The sequence below is a fragment of the Salvia miltiorrhiza genome, chromosome 4 (assembly GCF_028751815.1).
Source record: "Salvia miltiorrhiza cultivar Shanhuang (shh) chromosome 4, IMPLAD_Smil_shh, whole genome shotgun sequence".
In the NCBI taxonomy this organism is placed as follows: domain Eukaryota; kingdom Viridiplantae; phylum Streptophyta; class Magnoliopsida; order Lamiales; family Lamiaceae; genus Salvia; species Salvia miltiorrhiza.
Window position 1 is genome coordinate 25,240,607 of NC_080390.1, and position 14,032 is coordinate 25,254,638.

At 36.8% G+C, this 14,032-nt stretch overlaps 1 long non-coding RNA gene across 2 annotated transcripts; it reads left to right on the forward strand.

Moving 5' to 3' along the window:
* The first annotated feature begins 8,121 nt into the window (after positions 1-8,121).
* LOC131019972 (uncharacterized) lies at positions 8,122-11,103 on the forward strand. 2 transcript variants are annotated; one of them, XR_009100564.1, is made up of 5 exons: positions 8,122-8,447; positions 8,696-8,848; positions 9,352-10,297; positions 10,379-10,483; positions 10,571-11,103. It is a non-coding gene; the product is annotated as an uncharacterized LOC131019972 (long non-coding RNA). The 2 variants fall into 2 exon arrangements; XR_009100563.1 differs by having other exon boundaries at positions 8,696-10,297.
* Positions 11,104-14,032: the final 2,929 nt, after the last annotated feature.

Here is a 14,032-nt window from a genome sequence, read left to right on the forward strand (position 1 = left end):
AAAATGCATATACGTTCTATCACTTGATACTTCACCCATGTTCCGCTTTTTTTTGTCAGTTTTCTTTCCATGTTTTTTCTTCAATTAAAATTCTTGTATACTAGTTTTACTTTGACATTTAATTGATATGATTGATTATTTCATAATTAGGGAATTTTCTTTAACTATTAGTAATTTATACTTACTAGTGTATCTCCCGCGCTATGCGCGGTGATTGTGATCCTAAAATAAGATGATATAAATTTTAATGAAAATAGTTAGTGTATTGTGAATGAATAAAGGATCACACTTAGAAAATAGTGTAATAATGATAATTAATTATATTGTGAGTGAAAAAAAAAGATCCATCATGTGATGCAAACTTTCCAAAACTATAATAAGACTAATATTTGTGAACGTCCTTAAATGGCAAAAATAGACTGTTTTGTGGGCGTAGAGAGTAATTATTAGTATAACCTAAAAAAATTAATTTTAATATCAAATTTATTATTTGCAAATTGATTTAATATTTTAATATAACCAATGTAACTTATGCAAATATATAACATTTGTTTATATATAGATATAGTATCACTTATATTATAAGTTGCTAATGATATAACATTTGATTTGATGAGTGAATTCATTTGTTCTTTTTCAATTTTGAAATAAACATGAATTTAGTTTGAGCATTGGATAATTGGAGTATTTATATTACGTGTTTGATGATATAAAATTATTAAAAATTAAACTATATTTTGTAATTGGTTCTATTAGTAAATTTCATACATTAAATAAATCTAAATGCATAATATAATAATCAAAATATCATAATATAATTTATTTATTTATTTATTTATTTCAGAGTCAGTACATATTAAATTAGATGATTATCCACAATTTTTCATTTAAGATGCATATGTAATTCAAGATGAAACCACGCTAAATAAAAATAAAAATAAAAATAAAATGTAAAAATTACACACTCCATGTCTTTTTCGAAAAAAATTGATTCTAATTTGAATTTTTTATACTTTATTTTGTAACTTATACTTAATATTCTCTATTCGACTATTAATTTCATTAAACTTCAACATATTTAGAACATTTTACGACATAATAACTAATCATTGTTTTTCTCTATTTTAGTTAGTTAATTAACTCCTCATAATTTATTTGTAGCTAGATTTTTAATTTATAATTATGTTAATATTATTTAACTAAAATAAATGATCAATGAATTCAAAAAGATAGCTACATCATCATCCTTTAGAATGTAATATTTTTTCTTTCATAGAATAAATTATAATAATTTGATGTATTTTGATAGTAATATTATTTTATTCTATCAATATTTATTTTTTTGTAGAAATAAAAGAGTCAATTAAATTTTTATACATAAATAAAAGTTCAATTATTTAACATTATTTTTTGAAAGAGTCAGTTATATTAATATTGTTAACATTAAATTTGTTGAGTATGTTTAGAGATATAATAATCAATTTTGTAATTAAAACATAAAAAAATGGCGGCCCTGAAGACAAAATTTAATTAAAAACACTTATATATTTTAATTAAGTTATATCATTAAGAACAATAAGAAAGAAAAACAATAAGTTATACCATTAAGAAAGAAAAAATAAAATATTGATGCGAAATTTTTGGAAAACGGAATCAGCGAATTTTTTGGAGAATGGAATCAAGACACGCTTGCTTTATAATTTCCTAGAAAAAACGGTTGTTTATAAATTTTCACTCCAATTCCAATTATGTCCTTCAAATTGAATGAAATTACATTTAGGGCGAGTTTGATAGTGTGATATAAAAATGAAGATATTAATTATATAGAGATAATTAATCCAACTTTTATGAGTTTAATTATTTAATCTTTTGTTTGATAGCTAATAAATAATGTATGTATAACTTGTTTTGGATGTTTGATAGGTTCTACTAAAATGCATATAATCTATACATATTTTTAATAACATTGTCTAAGTGATAGTATATCTGGTGAAATTACCATACTACCCTCCACTTAATTCTCAAATTATCCGATGAACCCTTCACATAATTGGGAGAAAATTAAGCAAAAATTACCGCCTACCAAGCTGTGAAGGTCGCTGAATACTGGAAGACCAACGAATAACTTGATCTCATCCCATCAACCTCATGCTATTGGAGCTTTCTCACAATTGACATCATCTGCAATTTGAGCAGTAGCAGAGGCTCTGAGAGTGAAGTCCACAGCATAATTTGAAGGCCATTTCAAGCTTTGATTGTGAATGAAGCAACACGTTTTTGAATTATTGTTCTTCAAATTGCAGATTTTGGCACCCAAATTCTTGCTAAAACTAAACAGCCCAGCATCAAATTTATTCCTAAATCCACCTGTGAGCTTCGAATAGCTAAAATATCCATACTTGCATAAAAGTCAAATGAAAAAAGATATACTATTTAACAATACCCCAACAAAATTGAATCTTTAGCCCCAAATCTTAGGGCGTCTTCTTCTGCGAGAAAATTGACTTACACATCCACATCCATGTACTTATATATGCATATAAAATTGGTGCACCTGCATTTCTTTCTCTCTCGTCGACTTGCAATTAGAGAGAGAAAGTTCTTGCTTGATACAGAGATCCCTATTCCGATACTGCTCCATGAACGCTGGGAATTTGTTGGTTTTGTTGAAGTAGGTTGAGGGATAAAATGGTCAACGGAAAAACTAATCTAAATCACTGTTCAAAAAATATAATTGAACTGGGGTCTTGGAGGGATGACTTTTCTAAGTGGAATAGTGACTTTGGTGCGGGCTTCCCATTTACTGCGGGCCTGGAACATTAGTGGTGAAGCCTATCAAACAACATGTTTAGGGGAGATAAATAAGCTAATACCCCCTTGTAACCCCTAACAAACACGCCCTTACTTTGCTCTTTATATATATAAAGATAAATGTTAACTAGACTCTCCATATAAATAATCGTAAATATAATTAAAATGATAAATTTAATAGAAGGATGAACATTTGAGTTCACAACTAGTACATCAAGTTCAAGCACGTGGGACAAGACGGAGCTTAATAAAAATACATCCACTTACAATATATAACAAAAAATCATTTATTTAATATTGTTAGTTTATAAAAAAAATCATTTATTTATTTTTAATTTTATTTTTAACAAAAAAAATCATTTTTAAGTGCTTGACCACATCTATTAAAATAAACCACATCTACTAAAAACCATTCTTGAGGATTAATGACATCTACAATTCCCAACCTTTCCTAAATCCTTATCTACCCACCAGACCAAAATGATGAAAACTATAGCCACACAAGTATATATACAACTCATTGATTACATTAGAAATACTGAAGATTAAGAGTTTATCAAAAATAAAACCAAACAATATGTTTGAGCAAAGCTTAATTTGTAAATTCTTACAAAATCAATTTTCTGAAAACAAAGGCTAGCTGTAGACTCTAGCTATGAAATATAGCGTTGGCGTGAAGAAGAGAAAGACGTAGACAGGGACGACGTAGTATGAATTGATTGAGATTTGAGACTCGCAGCGTATACTGTACACTCCATAACAGTGACGTCGTTTCATCTTCAGGTAAAAACAAATTAATTATCCCTTTGTTTTGAAAATTCATCTGATTTTTCGCAGCTTCGTTTTTAGATTTCAAAGTGGAGAGAGTGGGAAACATTTTCGGTAGTCGTGGATTTGTGGTGGGTGTCTTTTGTTGCCTTTTCTTTCCACACCTACATGGACGATGCATGCTTCGATCTCTTTTTTTATTTTCATTCTATTTTTATTTTTATTTTTTAAGGCGTACCTTGGTTACTTGTTATATGGACAACTCATATTTAGTTTATGTCACGGCCTGACCTAAGCTAATGTATAGTTAAGTCGGAGGAAGGTGTAACTGGGTAAGGAGTAAAAAAATGAAAAGAAAATAGGTATCAATAATAATCATTAATCTGCTTAAACAATAATTTACTATAATATCTGGTAATCATAAGTAATCACTTCTAAAAACTCACGAATAGACAACTTATAATAACACCACGATAAGTTGTCTAAGTATCAAGTGACATAATCTCTTAGTTATTGGTTTGAAATCTTTGCAACACATCAATAAAGTAAAATACACTAAGTGTTGCAGCAAAATAACTTAAGTGGATTACATGTATGAAGACATGAAATCTTGAGCCTAATTTAATACTTATACATCAAAAGCTTTGCTTTGCTTGCATCCATCTTCATCACAGCTTAACCTGCATATTTAGAAAACATGTGCAGTGCTGAGTACCAAAAAGCACTCAGTGGGTATATGCCAAACTACATACATATACACTAAGACTGTAAATTATCATGCCTTTTCTCATGGCGTACAAAAGTTTTAGTAAAAAGTCTGTACTCACTAGTCCTTTTACTTGTATTAAAGTTCATCTACAGACTTGTATTCTACCATATCTGCAATGATAACTATGTGTCGAGAAAGTGGCCACCTTCTACGGTCACAGACCGGCCGATACGCTAAATCGGCTCACGGTCACTGACTGGCCAATAAGCTAAACTAGCACACGGTCACAGACTGGTCGATACGCTAAACCAGCATACGGTCACAGACCGGCTGACACACTACATCGGCTCACAGTCCCTTGTATACACTAATCCTGTCTAACATATGGATGTAATAGGATCCGAATTCGATTAACATAACTGCTGGTGCCAGATAGGTATCATACACAAATCTTAAAATTGATAGCAATGATAATAGTTCGCAAATTCTGTTTAATTACAACGTAATTTAAACCTTGAATTTGTATAAGAAAGCCCACATGATCATTGTCTAACGATACAGGTAACTCTGATCTAATGCTTCACCTTTTCCCCTTGTATTTGACCTTCAGTATGAATTAACTAGCTAAATAAATAATGAGGAAAGAAAATGTGGATTTGATTTAAAAAGAGTACTTATGTTGGTCTTAAGGTGATAGTTCTATTATGAAATAATGATTAGGTGCTTTTTGGCAAATCTACCAACATATACCAACGACTAATTCAATAAAAACTTAAACTGCGACAATCATAATTCCGACATTAATCATAACTCCACTCACTCTAATTTAATACTCCCTCTGTCCCATTATTGATGACCTGTTTTCCTTTTTGGGATGTCCCATATATAATGGTCGGTTTCATATTTTAGAAATAATAAGGGTGTAATTAGCAACACTAATTAATTCAGAAAATGGACAAATTGTTAATTAGAGGCAAATCTCTCCAAACCCTAAAACAAAAGAAACGTGTCAACACTCTCTCTCCCTCTCCCACTTCCGGCTGAACTCAGCCGTCAGCCCCCTCTCATTTCTTCATTTCACGCTTAACACTCACAGACCCACCCTTATCTCTCTTCTCAATTTCTCTGTGGAAGTCCGCAGCCCCGGTCCTCTGAATGCCGGCGAGGCCGGCATTTAACGCCGTCCATCTCATCCCCGTCTCAAGTATCCTTCCCTTCCTCCTCCTCTGTCACTCGCAGCATACCCACAAAGGGCCGAGCCCTAGCTTCTTTCGATTCAGGCAAAATCGCCGCCACTACCGCTGAAGGACCAACGAACGATCGCCGCTCTGTCTCTCTCTTCAGGTTCTTCAAGAGCAGAACTCCACTCCATTCTTTTTATCAAATCGCCGCTGCCGTCTTTGGATCTGCGACGTGTCCTCCACATCCGTCGGATCTGCGCCGCTTCCTCCACCTCCTACGGATCTGTGAAAAATCGAAGAATAGAGGCTCTACCGCCTCCATCCTCTTTTTATTGATTTTTTGATTTTTTTTTCTTGCGTGAAAGTGGATTTCTTGAATCAATCGCTCTGCTGATTTTTTTATTTGTCTTGTGTGAATGGATCCATTTTTGTTCGGATCTGTGGATGGATCCATTGTTATTTAAAATGTTTGTAGATGGATTTGGGGGTGGAGGGAGACGACGCGGTGAAGGGAAGGAGGCGGCGCCGCCGGCCTCTCCGGTGATGAGAGCGCCTGCGGCAGCAATATAATTTTAGATCATTTTTTATTAACAATATTTATAACTAATTAACCATAACATTAAAGATGTGAGCCATACAACTTATCTCTTAATATGACTCTCCTTAATATCCGTGCCGAAAAGAAACGTGTCATTAATACCGGGACGGAGGGAGTAAACAACTATTAACTGAAAATAATATAAATCCCTTTTTTTCCTCTTCTTTAAAAATCCTGATTTTGAAATAATCTAGTGTCTAATTTATGCATAAATACATAGGATAATCGTATAAATTAATTAAAATAATTCTATATGTCTAGACTATTTAATAAATTAAACTAATTATTAGCTAATAGCTAATAATCCTTTGTACATAATTATAAGTTTAGATTAAAATAACTTAGCTCAAATAAATTAAGAGCCCAAGCGTCCACTAACAGAGCCCAACAACTTATAAATGTAATTGTCTTTGGTGAAATTCACCTTGAAAATATTTACTCCCTTTTTTGTTTTTATTAAATAAAATTATACACTTAGAGCAACTCTAATGCTTGTGTCTTAGAGGAGTGTCTTAGGAGTGGGCCCCACCTAAAACACACCCCTCTCCAATGCATTGTGTCTTAGGTGGGTGCTTAAATCCCCATTTCCAAAAATTCATATTTCTACACTTTTATTTTAAAATTTCTATTTTCATTAAAAATAAAATTAAACATTACAATAATTAAAATAAAATTAAAAACATAATTAAAATACGATAATAAAATAAAAAATAACATAATTTCCTAATTTAAATAAGCCCTCGACGCTTGAGCACTTCTTGGACTAGGTGGTTGTGCAAGGCCAATTGTGCATCCGTCATACCCATCGTGTCCTTGTTCAAGAGCTTCATATACATCTCCTCCCGTTTCATCTCGGCTTGCATTTTTTTGACCTTGGCGATTTCCCCCTGTTTTGAGAGCATGCTCCCTCATGCTTTCGGCCACCTTCTCGAGGGCGTCAGAGAACGCCGATCCTCCTCCCGAAGATCCTTCTCCCTTCTTCGCCTTGCGCTTGTCTCGCTTTGCCGTTTTTTGGCCTTGGGGTCGCACCGTGACACTCGACTCCGAAGAAGTAGTGGTTGCTCCACCATCGGAGCCCTTCGACTTTTTTGCGGAGTGGACATCCCCGGCTTGCGACGTGAATCTTTGGCATTCACGAAGCACATTCCAAGCTTTGACGTAGGAGAATTGCTTCTTGAAATTCGCCTCGAACATCGTCTGGGCTTGTTGGAAGATTTGATCGTCGCTCATACCACTCCCCCAATTGTCATTGCAAGTGTTGTAGAAGCCCTCGAAGAATTTTGTCTCCTTTTGGACACGGGCGAAGTGGGACTTGAGATGATCCGGCGTTCGCGGCGGCGCTTCCGACGTATTGAGCGCGTTGAACTTCTCGGCGATTGCTCCCTAATATTGGAGCAACTTTTGGGAGGTCCCCAAAATAGGATTGTGGGTTGCCTCCGCCCACAATATTGCCACGAGCTCAGACTCCTCGCTAGAATATGCAGCGCGGGTGCTCTTGGCTTTCGACTTCACCTCGTCCGGCTCTTCTTGAACATTGGCGTTCGCCGCCGGCGTGGGAACATTTCCCGTAGCCAAGACATTGGAGGCTTGTGAAAATGGAGCAAACCCCATCATTGGAAGCCTCGATCCGTCTTGTTGCTCGAGGTATTCATCGAATTCACGATTCATTTAAAAATATAGAAGAGAAAATTGTTGTTGGGAGAGAATTGTAGTTGAAGATATTGGTGAATTTGAAAGAGTGGAAGAGTGGTATTTATAGAAGGGAAAAAAAAAATCAAAAGAACCGTTGATTTGAACGGTCGAATTTAAAAAAAAAATGACCAACGGTCAGTTTTTTAAAAAAATTAACGATTTTCGATATTTTTTTTAAATTGGGCGCGTCCACTCCTTCGCTTGTCGCCCCGGGTCTAGCCTTCGACGCCGCCTCGCACCTGGCCGGGTCTCCAGCGCGGGTGCCTCTCCTTCGACGCGGATCGAGGCCTCCTTCGCCTCTCGCGCTTGAGGTGCTCTTAATCATAATCCTTCTTTCTTTTAATAGGTACAGAATTTTATTAAGTATTTTTTAACTTAAGGGAGTTGGGAGGGGAGCGTACAGAATTAGTCTTCATTTTTCTCTCCTCACACACGCATACATACAACTGTAACAACTTTCTCTCTTTGCGTTCTCTCTCCTCACTGTCATCCCTCTCTCTCGTCCGGCGTGCGTCGCCGATCTCGCCGCCTCTCTTCCTCTTCCATTCCTTCTCTATTTCTTCCCCTAAATCTAAAGTCCCCAATTTCTAGGGTTTCCTGCCTCCATACACATCTGAATTTCGCCCCTCCGTTGAGTCCTGCCACTGTCGCCGCCGTCCCCGTTGCACCACCACCTTCTCTATCTCAGGTAAGCTTCTTCTTTCTCCCTTTCTCGAAATCTATCTCTCTCTGTCCTCTCACTCCCTCAATCCCTGCTATTGGTGGCCACCGCGGACCACCGTGGCGCGGGCAACGCCGGTGGTCGCTGCCGCCAGTCGCGCCTCCGCCGCGGTGGCTCGCGGCTACTGTCCCTTCCCCCTGTTCTAATTCTTTTGCTTACTTATTCCAGTTAACACCTCATTAAAAAATAAATCTCTAACTATTTCCCTATTTCAGGGATCGATGATTCGAGGTTTCTCCGGCTAGGCAATCCGTCTCTTAATACTGCAGCTCATGTTTCTACCTTTATCTTCATTGCTTTTGTTATTAATCAGTTTGCTGGATGGTGAAACATACTTTATTTATGCAAATTAAAAGTTAGAGATAAGGGTGTAATCGAGTCGAGCCGAGCCGAATAGTGTCTTGTTCAAGCTTGTCTCGTTTAGCTAATCGAGCTGTTTGATTAATTATCGATCGAGCTTTAATCGAGTCGAATACAATGCCGAGCCTAATCAAGCTTTTTAAATTTAAATTTTTATTTAAAAATTTAATTATTTTCCTAATACATAAGTTAATTTTCAAATATATAAGTTATTTTATTCACAAAAATATAATATATTTACTATTCTCTTGTAAATAAATGATGTTAATTAGATACTTAATCCAAATATTACTATAGTATAAAATATGGTAAGACATTTAATTAATAATCTTATGTTTTTAAGATAAATCACTTCACGAGCTTGTTCACGAGCTAAAGAGCCGAACATCGTCATGCTCAAGCTTGGCTTGTTTAGCTAAACGAGTTGTTCATTAAATTAACGAACGAGCTTTTATCGAGTCGAACGTCGAATAGCTCATGAGTAGCTTGGCTCGTTTACAGCCCTAGTTAGAGATGTGTTTGTCGCTATCTATTTATGATGTTTTTGGTTGTTATTCTACGTATGCAAATAATGAATGAATTGTATTGTAAAGAAGAAAGACTACTTTCGGATGTGGACTACTGTTGAAATATGTACTCCCTTCGTCCCAAACGAAATGTCCTGTTTTTCTTTTTGGGCTGTCTCAAACCAAATGTCCTGTTTCTTTTTTTGGCAATACTCTCTCTATATACTTAATATTTAAATAATTTCCACCAACCCACTTTATCTACTTTATACACATTTCTTAATCTTCGTGCCGAAAAGAAATAGGACATTTCGTTTGGGACGCAGGAAGTAGTATTTTTGATGGATGTAGCATAACAGATGGGATTTAAAATTCTGCAGAATGGGAAAAAATGTTTTACGCCTAGCTCACCTTCCTTTTTTTATATAAATTAATAATATTAAATAAAAAAATTTAAAAGCCGGGTTAATGGGACTCAACCCAATACCTTTGACCTTAGTCCTTAGTGGAGTAGCTGTGTTGAGTCGGCTTAAGAGAGTAGTTGTGTCAAAAGTTAGAAGCTATACAGAATTTGGGTTCCTACTCGTTTTTCACACTCAACAACTTGCTGGCCCAAACCAGCTATCGGTCATTCTATATATCTCAACAGTAAGGGGTTGTATTCGTTGTGTATTTCCACAGACTTTAAAAAGTCCATGGAATTTAAATTACATGGAATCCACATACATTCCAGACGACTTTCAAAGAATTCGTAGGTTGGATTTTACCCCGATTTTCACTGATTTTCGAAGACTTTACAGGATAATTTTGAAATTGAATTCCATGAAACCAGCTCCCGCTAGAAAAGACCCAGCGACCGCTGAGCTCCAGCGAGCGCTGGTTTCACATCCACATTGCTTCTGTTTTGCTTTCACATGATGATGTTCTGGCTCTATCAGCTGCCAATTTGAGGTTTCCAGTGGAATTTTGTTTCCTTGCACCAATCCTTTATGTTTGAGCTTTCCTATAATCTTATATATGCTTCCATTTCAGGGGATTGCAGATGCTTTCTCTTGTTCTTGGATCAGGAATAACTGATGCATCGGTGGCAGCTATTGCTTCGAGTTTCACAAAGTTGGAATTGCTTGATTTAAGTGGGTATGTTTTAGGCCCTGGCACTAACAATTCAATAGTGGCAAATTATATGATGATGGCATTCAATTTTTATGCTTTCCATTTCTATAGGTGGCATTTAATTTGCTGTTGGTCAGCTGCCTTGTCTGGAACTTATGGACTGTGGAATGACCATATGTGATCCGAATTATGAAAAATCCACTGATGAAGAGGATGATGACTCCGAGTTACATAAAACACCCAACGATTGCTGGACACTTAGTGATTGCTGGACTTTCTCAACGAGTGCTGAGTTCCAGCGCTCGCTTGCTTTTTGGCCGCGGGCGCTGGAACTCAGCGCTCGCTTAAAACTTCATGGATTTCAATTCTCGTGGTTCTTGGCCGGATTTCGTCGTGTGTATTTTTTGAATGAAATCCATGAAAGTCATTTCGGATTTTAAGTCAATAGAATAACGAATACACCTAGATTTGTATGGATTTTAAAAAGTCTGGAACGAATACCCCCAGATTTATATGGACTTTTAAAAGTCTTGAACGAATACACCCAGATTTCTGCAGACTTTTAAAAGTCTTGAACGAATACACCCAGACTTTTAAAATCCATAGAAATCCATCAAATTCCACAACGAATACACCCCCCTAAGTATTAGGCCTCTTCCTATAACAAAGCTATTAGCCCAATTAAAATGCTATTGGGCTTCATAAAAATAAAATAATTGTATCTATATTTCTTACTTACTCAATTAATTCTATATAGTAATTGAGTTTGCTAAAACCCTCTATTCATTAAATATTTATATAGAAATTTAATATCTCAACTTAAGTATATAGCAAATAATAACATAGATAAGTTGGGGCTACTACAAAAATAAAAATTTCATCCCAAAATTTCATCCCTAAATTTGCGTACCTAGTGAAACAACTCTAGGTGTCCATGTTTTATTTTGTCTTCAAGTTCTCGTGCTGCTTCTTCTTGTCCAGTGGTGTTTCCACAATACTTTCACCAGTGTGATTGATTTATTCCTTATATCCTGTGTCTTTTTGTGACACCCAAATCCAATTTAATTTTACATGAAAACGCACGCGGAAAAACTATGGATATAAATAAATATTTAACGAGAAAATAGTGAAATAAATTTTTATTTAAAACAACTTTACTCAAAATAACGTTTTAACTATAGCTAAATTAAAAACATTTGACTCGCCATTCGACCTTCCACGTGCCTCCGGCCTTTAAAACCTGAAAATATTAAGTATGGGATGAGCATACAGGGTACACTCAGTGTGGGAACATGCAATTATTGTCCACGTTAATAAAATGGAAACACATATGATCGTAACATTCGTAACTGAAAGTCGCACTGTGGCATACCAAGGATCTTTACCATCCTGGACCAATTATGCTGGCCCCTGGCGACTATGATTGCAATCATAAATTTAACATGTATATCGCATTGTGGCATACCAAGGATCTTTCCATCCTGGACCCATTCAATGGGCCCCTAGCGATATAATTTAATGTACCTCACATATAGTAAACACATAATATTAAAATGGACAACAATTGAGCAGAACTTTAAGAAAATCGGTTGCATGGCTAATAATTGTCATGATCTGCAAGTTTTGCGAAATCTGGGGGTTAGACCGCGAACTGCTCCTCCTCCTTCTTTTATTAATGTCTACTGGTGGCCGCCGCCTAATCAGTGGATCAAAGTTAACACTGACGGCTCGGCTCTTGGAGCTCCGGGGAAGATTGCGGCCGGGGGTGTTTTCAGGGATAAGTTCAGCTGGGTTCGGGGATGTTTCCACGTCAAAGGCGGCATTGGCTTCGCATTTGAAGCGGAATTATTAGCTGTTATTTCGGCAATTCAAATTGCCGATCACAGGAATTGGAAGTATCTGTGGATTGAGTCGGATTCCACATACATTGTTAATTTGCTTCAAGCTCGGTCGCTTGATGTTCCTTGGCGATTTGCAGCACGTTGGAAGGAGGTTTTGGCAATTCTTGCTGATTTTAACCTCCATGTTACACACATTTTTCGTGAGGGGAACAAAGTGGCTGACATTTTGGCGGCGAACAATATGCAAGAAGGATGGTGGCCGATGGAGATTGAGCCTATTAAGAAGGCGGTGAGGGTGGACATGAACTGTCATAGCCATCTTCGGATGGTGCGGTAATGGCGGCTATGGGTTTGGTTGCTTTAGGTGTTTTTTCAAACACTTGGTGGGCAAGAAATGGGTTTGGCTTGGCTGTCAGCCTTCTATCAAACACCTTAAGTGCGTTAAAGAGGGATACTGCTCCGGGGGGTGCTTCTGGTTTGTGTCTGACGCTGACTGAGGAAGAGAGGGGTGCGGTTTTTTGGGGCGACACTTGGCCTTTTTTTCAGGCTTCGGGTGTGCTCGAGCCTGGGGTCGGGTATGTTGATCCCCGTTGGTTGCTCGTCGTTGGCTCACGCCTTCGGCCTTGAGTTTTTTAGACATCAATTGAACTGTCATTGTAGAATTGATGGTGGGTTATTTTGCCCTGTTCCGATTATGGTTTTCTGGTATCATGGCGAGCGGCATGGGATGCCGGCGACTGCTGGCATTTTCTTAAACACTTGGTGGGCGGAGAGTGTTCGTGTTGGGTTTACTTCAAACACTTGGTGTGCGTGGAGGGGGATTGATTTTAGGATTGGCGCTGTTTCTGGTTTGGAGCTCGACGACAGCGGGGTTGCTTCGGATGCTAAGGAGGAGATTGGTGTTTGCGTTGGGGCTACACTCGGCCTTTTTTTCCAGGTTCCGGGTGAGATCGGGTCTGGGTTCGGGCGACATTGGGTCCCGGTCGCTCTTAGGGACGATGGTCAGGCCGGAGTTCCTGAAGCTGCGACCCCTCAATGTCAGCCGTCTGTTTTCTTTGCTGTTTCTTTACTTTTTGTAGACGGATACTCTTTTTCCTTACTTTTGGTTTTTCCCACTGGGTTTTCCTTAGCAAGGTTTTAATGAGGTCCGGCCCTTTAGTCAGCTTTTCTGTGCTCTCAAGGGGTTTTTAGGTTTTTTTTCTTTTTAATAAAATCTAATTTAATAATTAAAATGGACAACAATTAACCACAACATGTACTGAAATAAATCTCACACCTGTAATTTTGAACTTGAACTTCAACTTCAACTTGAAAGCTAACTTGAGTAATTCAAACAAAAGTTATGTCCTAATCGCGCCGCACCTAGTCAAATAAATTCAAATAATAAAATATAAGGGCCTAATTGGACTTTAAAATAATTTAAACTTTAAGAATTTTACATAAGACCATTAAAATCATTGATCTAATAATTTAAATAATAAAATATATTTTTTATGAAAATTTTGATTAATAAAAAGATTTAAGGGCAATTTCCAACTTAGTTAAAAGAAAATCTGCAGCCCAAAGTAATTAAAATGAAGCCCAAAAGCTTAAATGTATATGAGCCCATAAAAAAGTAAAACCACCCAGCCCAAGCCCATTCTTCCCTTCACCCTACTTTAAATCACACACACAACTCCACACTTCACGATCTCACGCAGCCAACACTCCCTCACAGCAGCTCTCTCCTCCC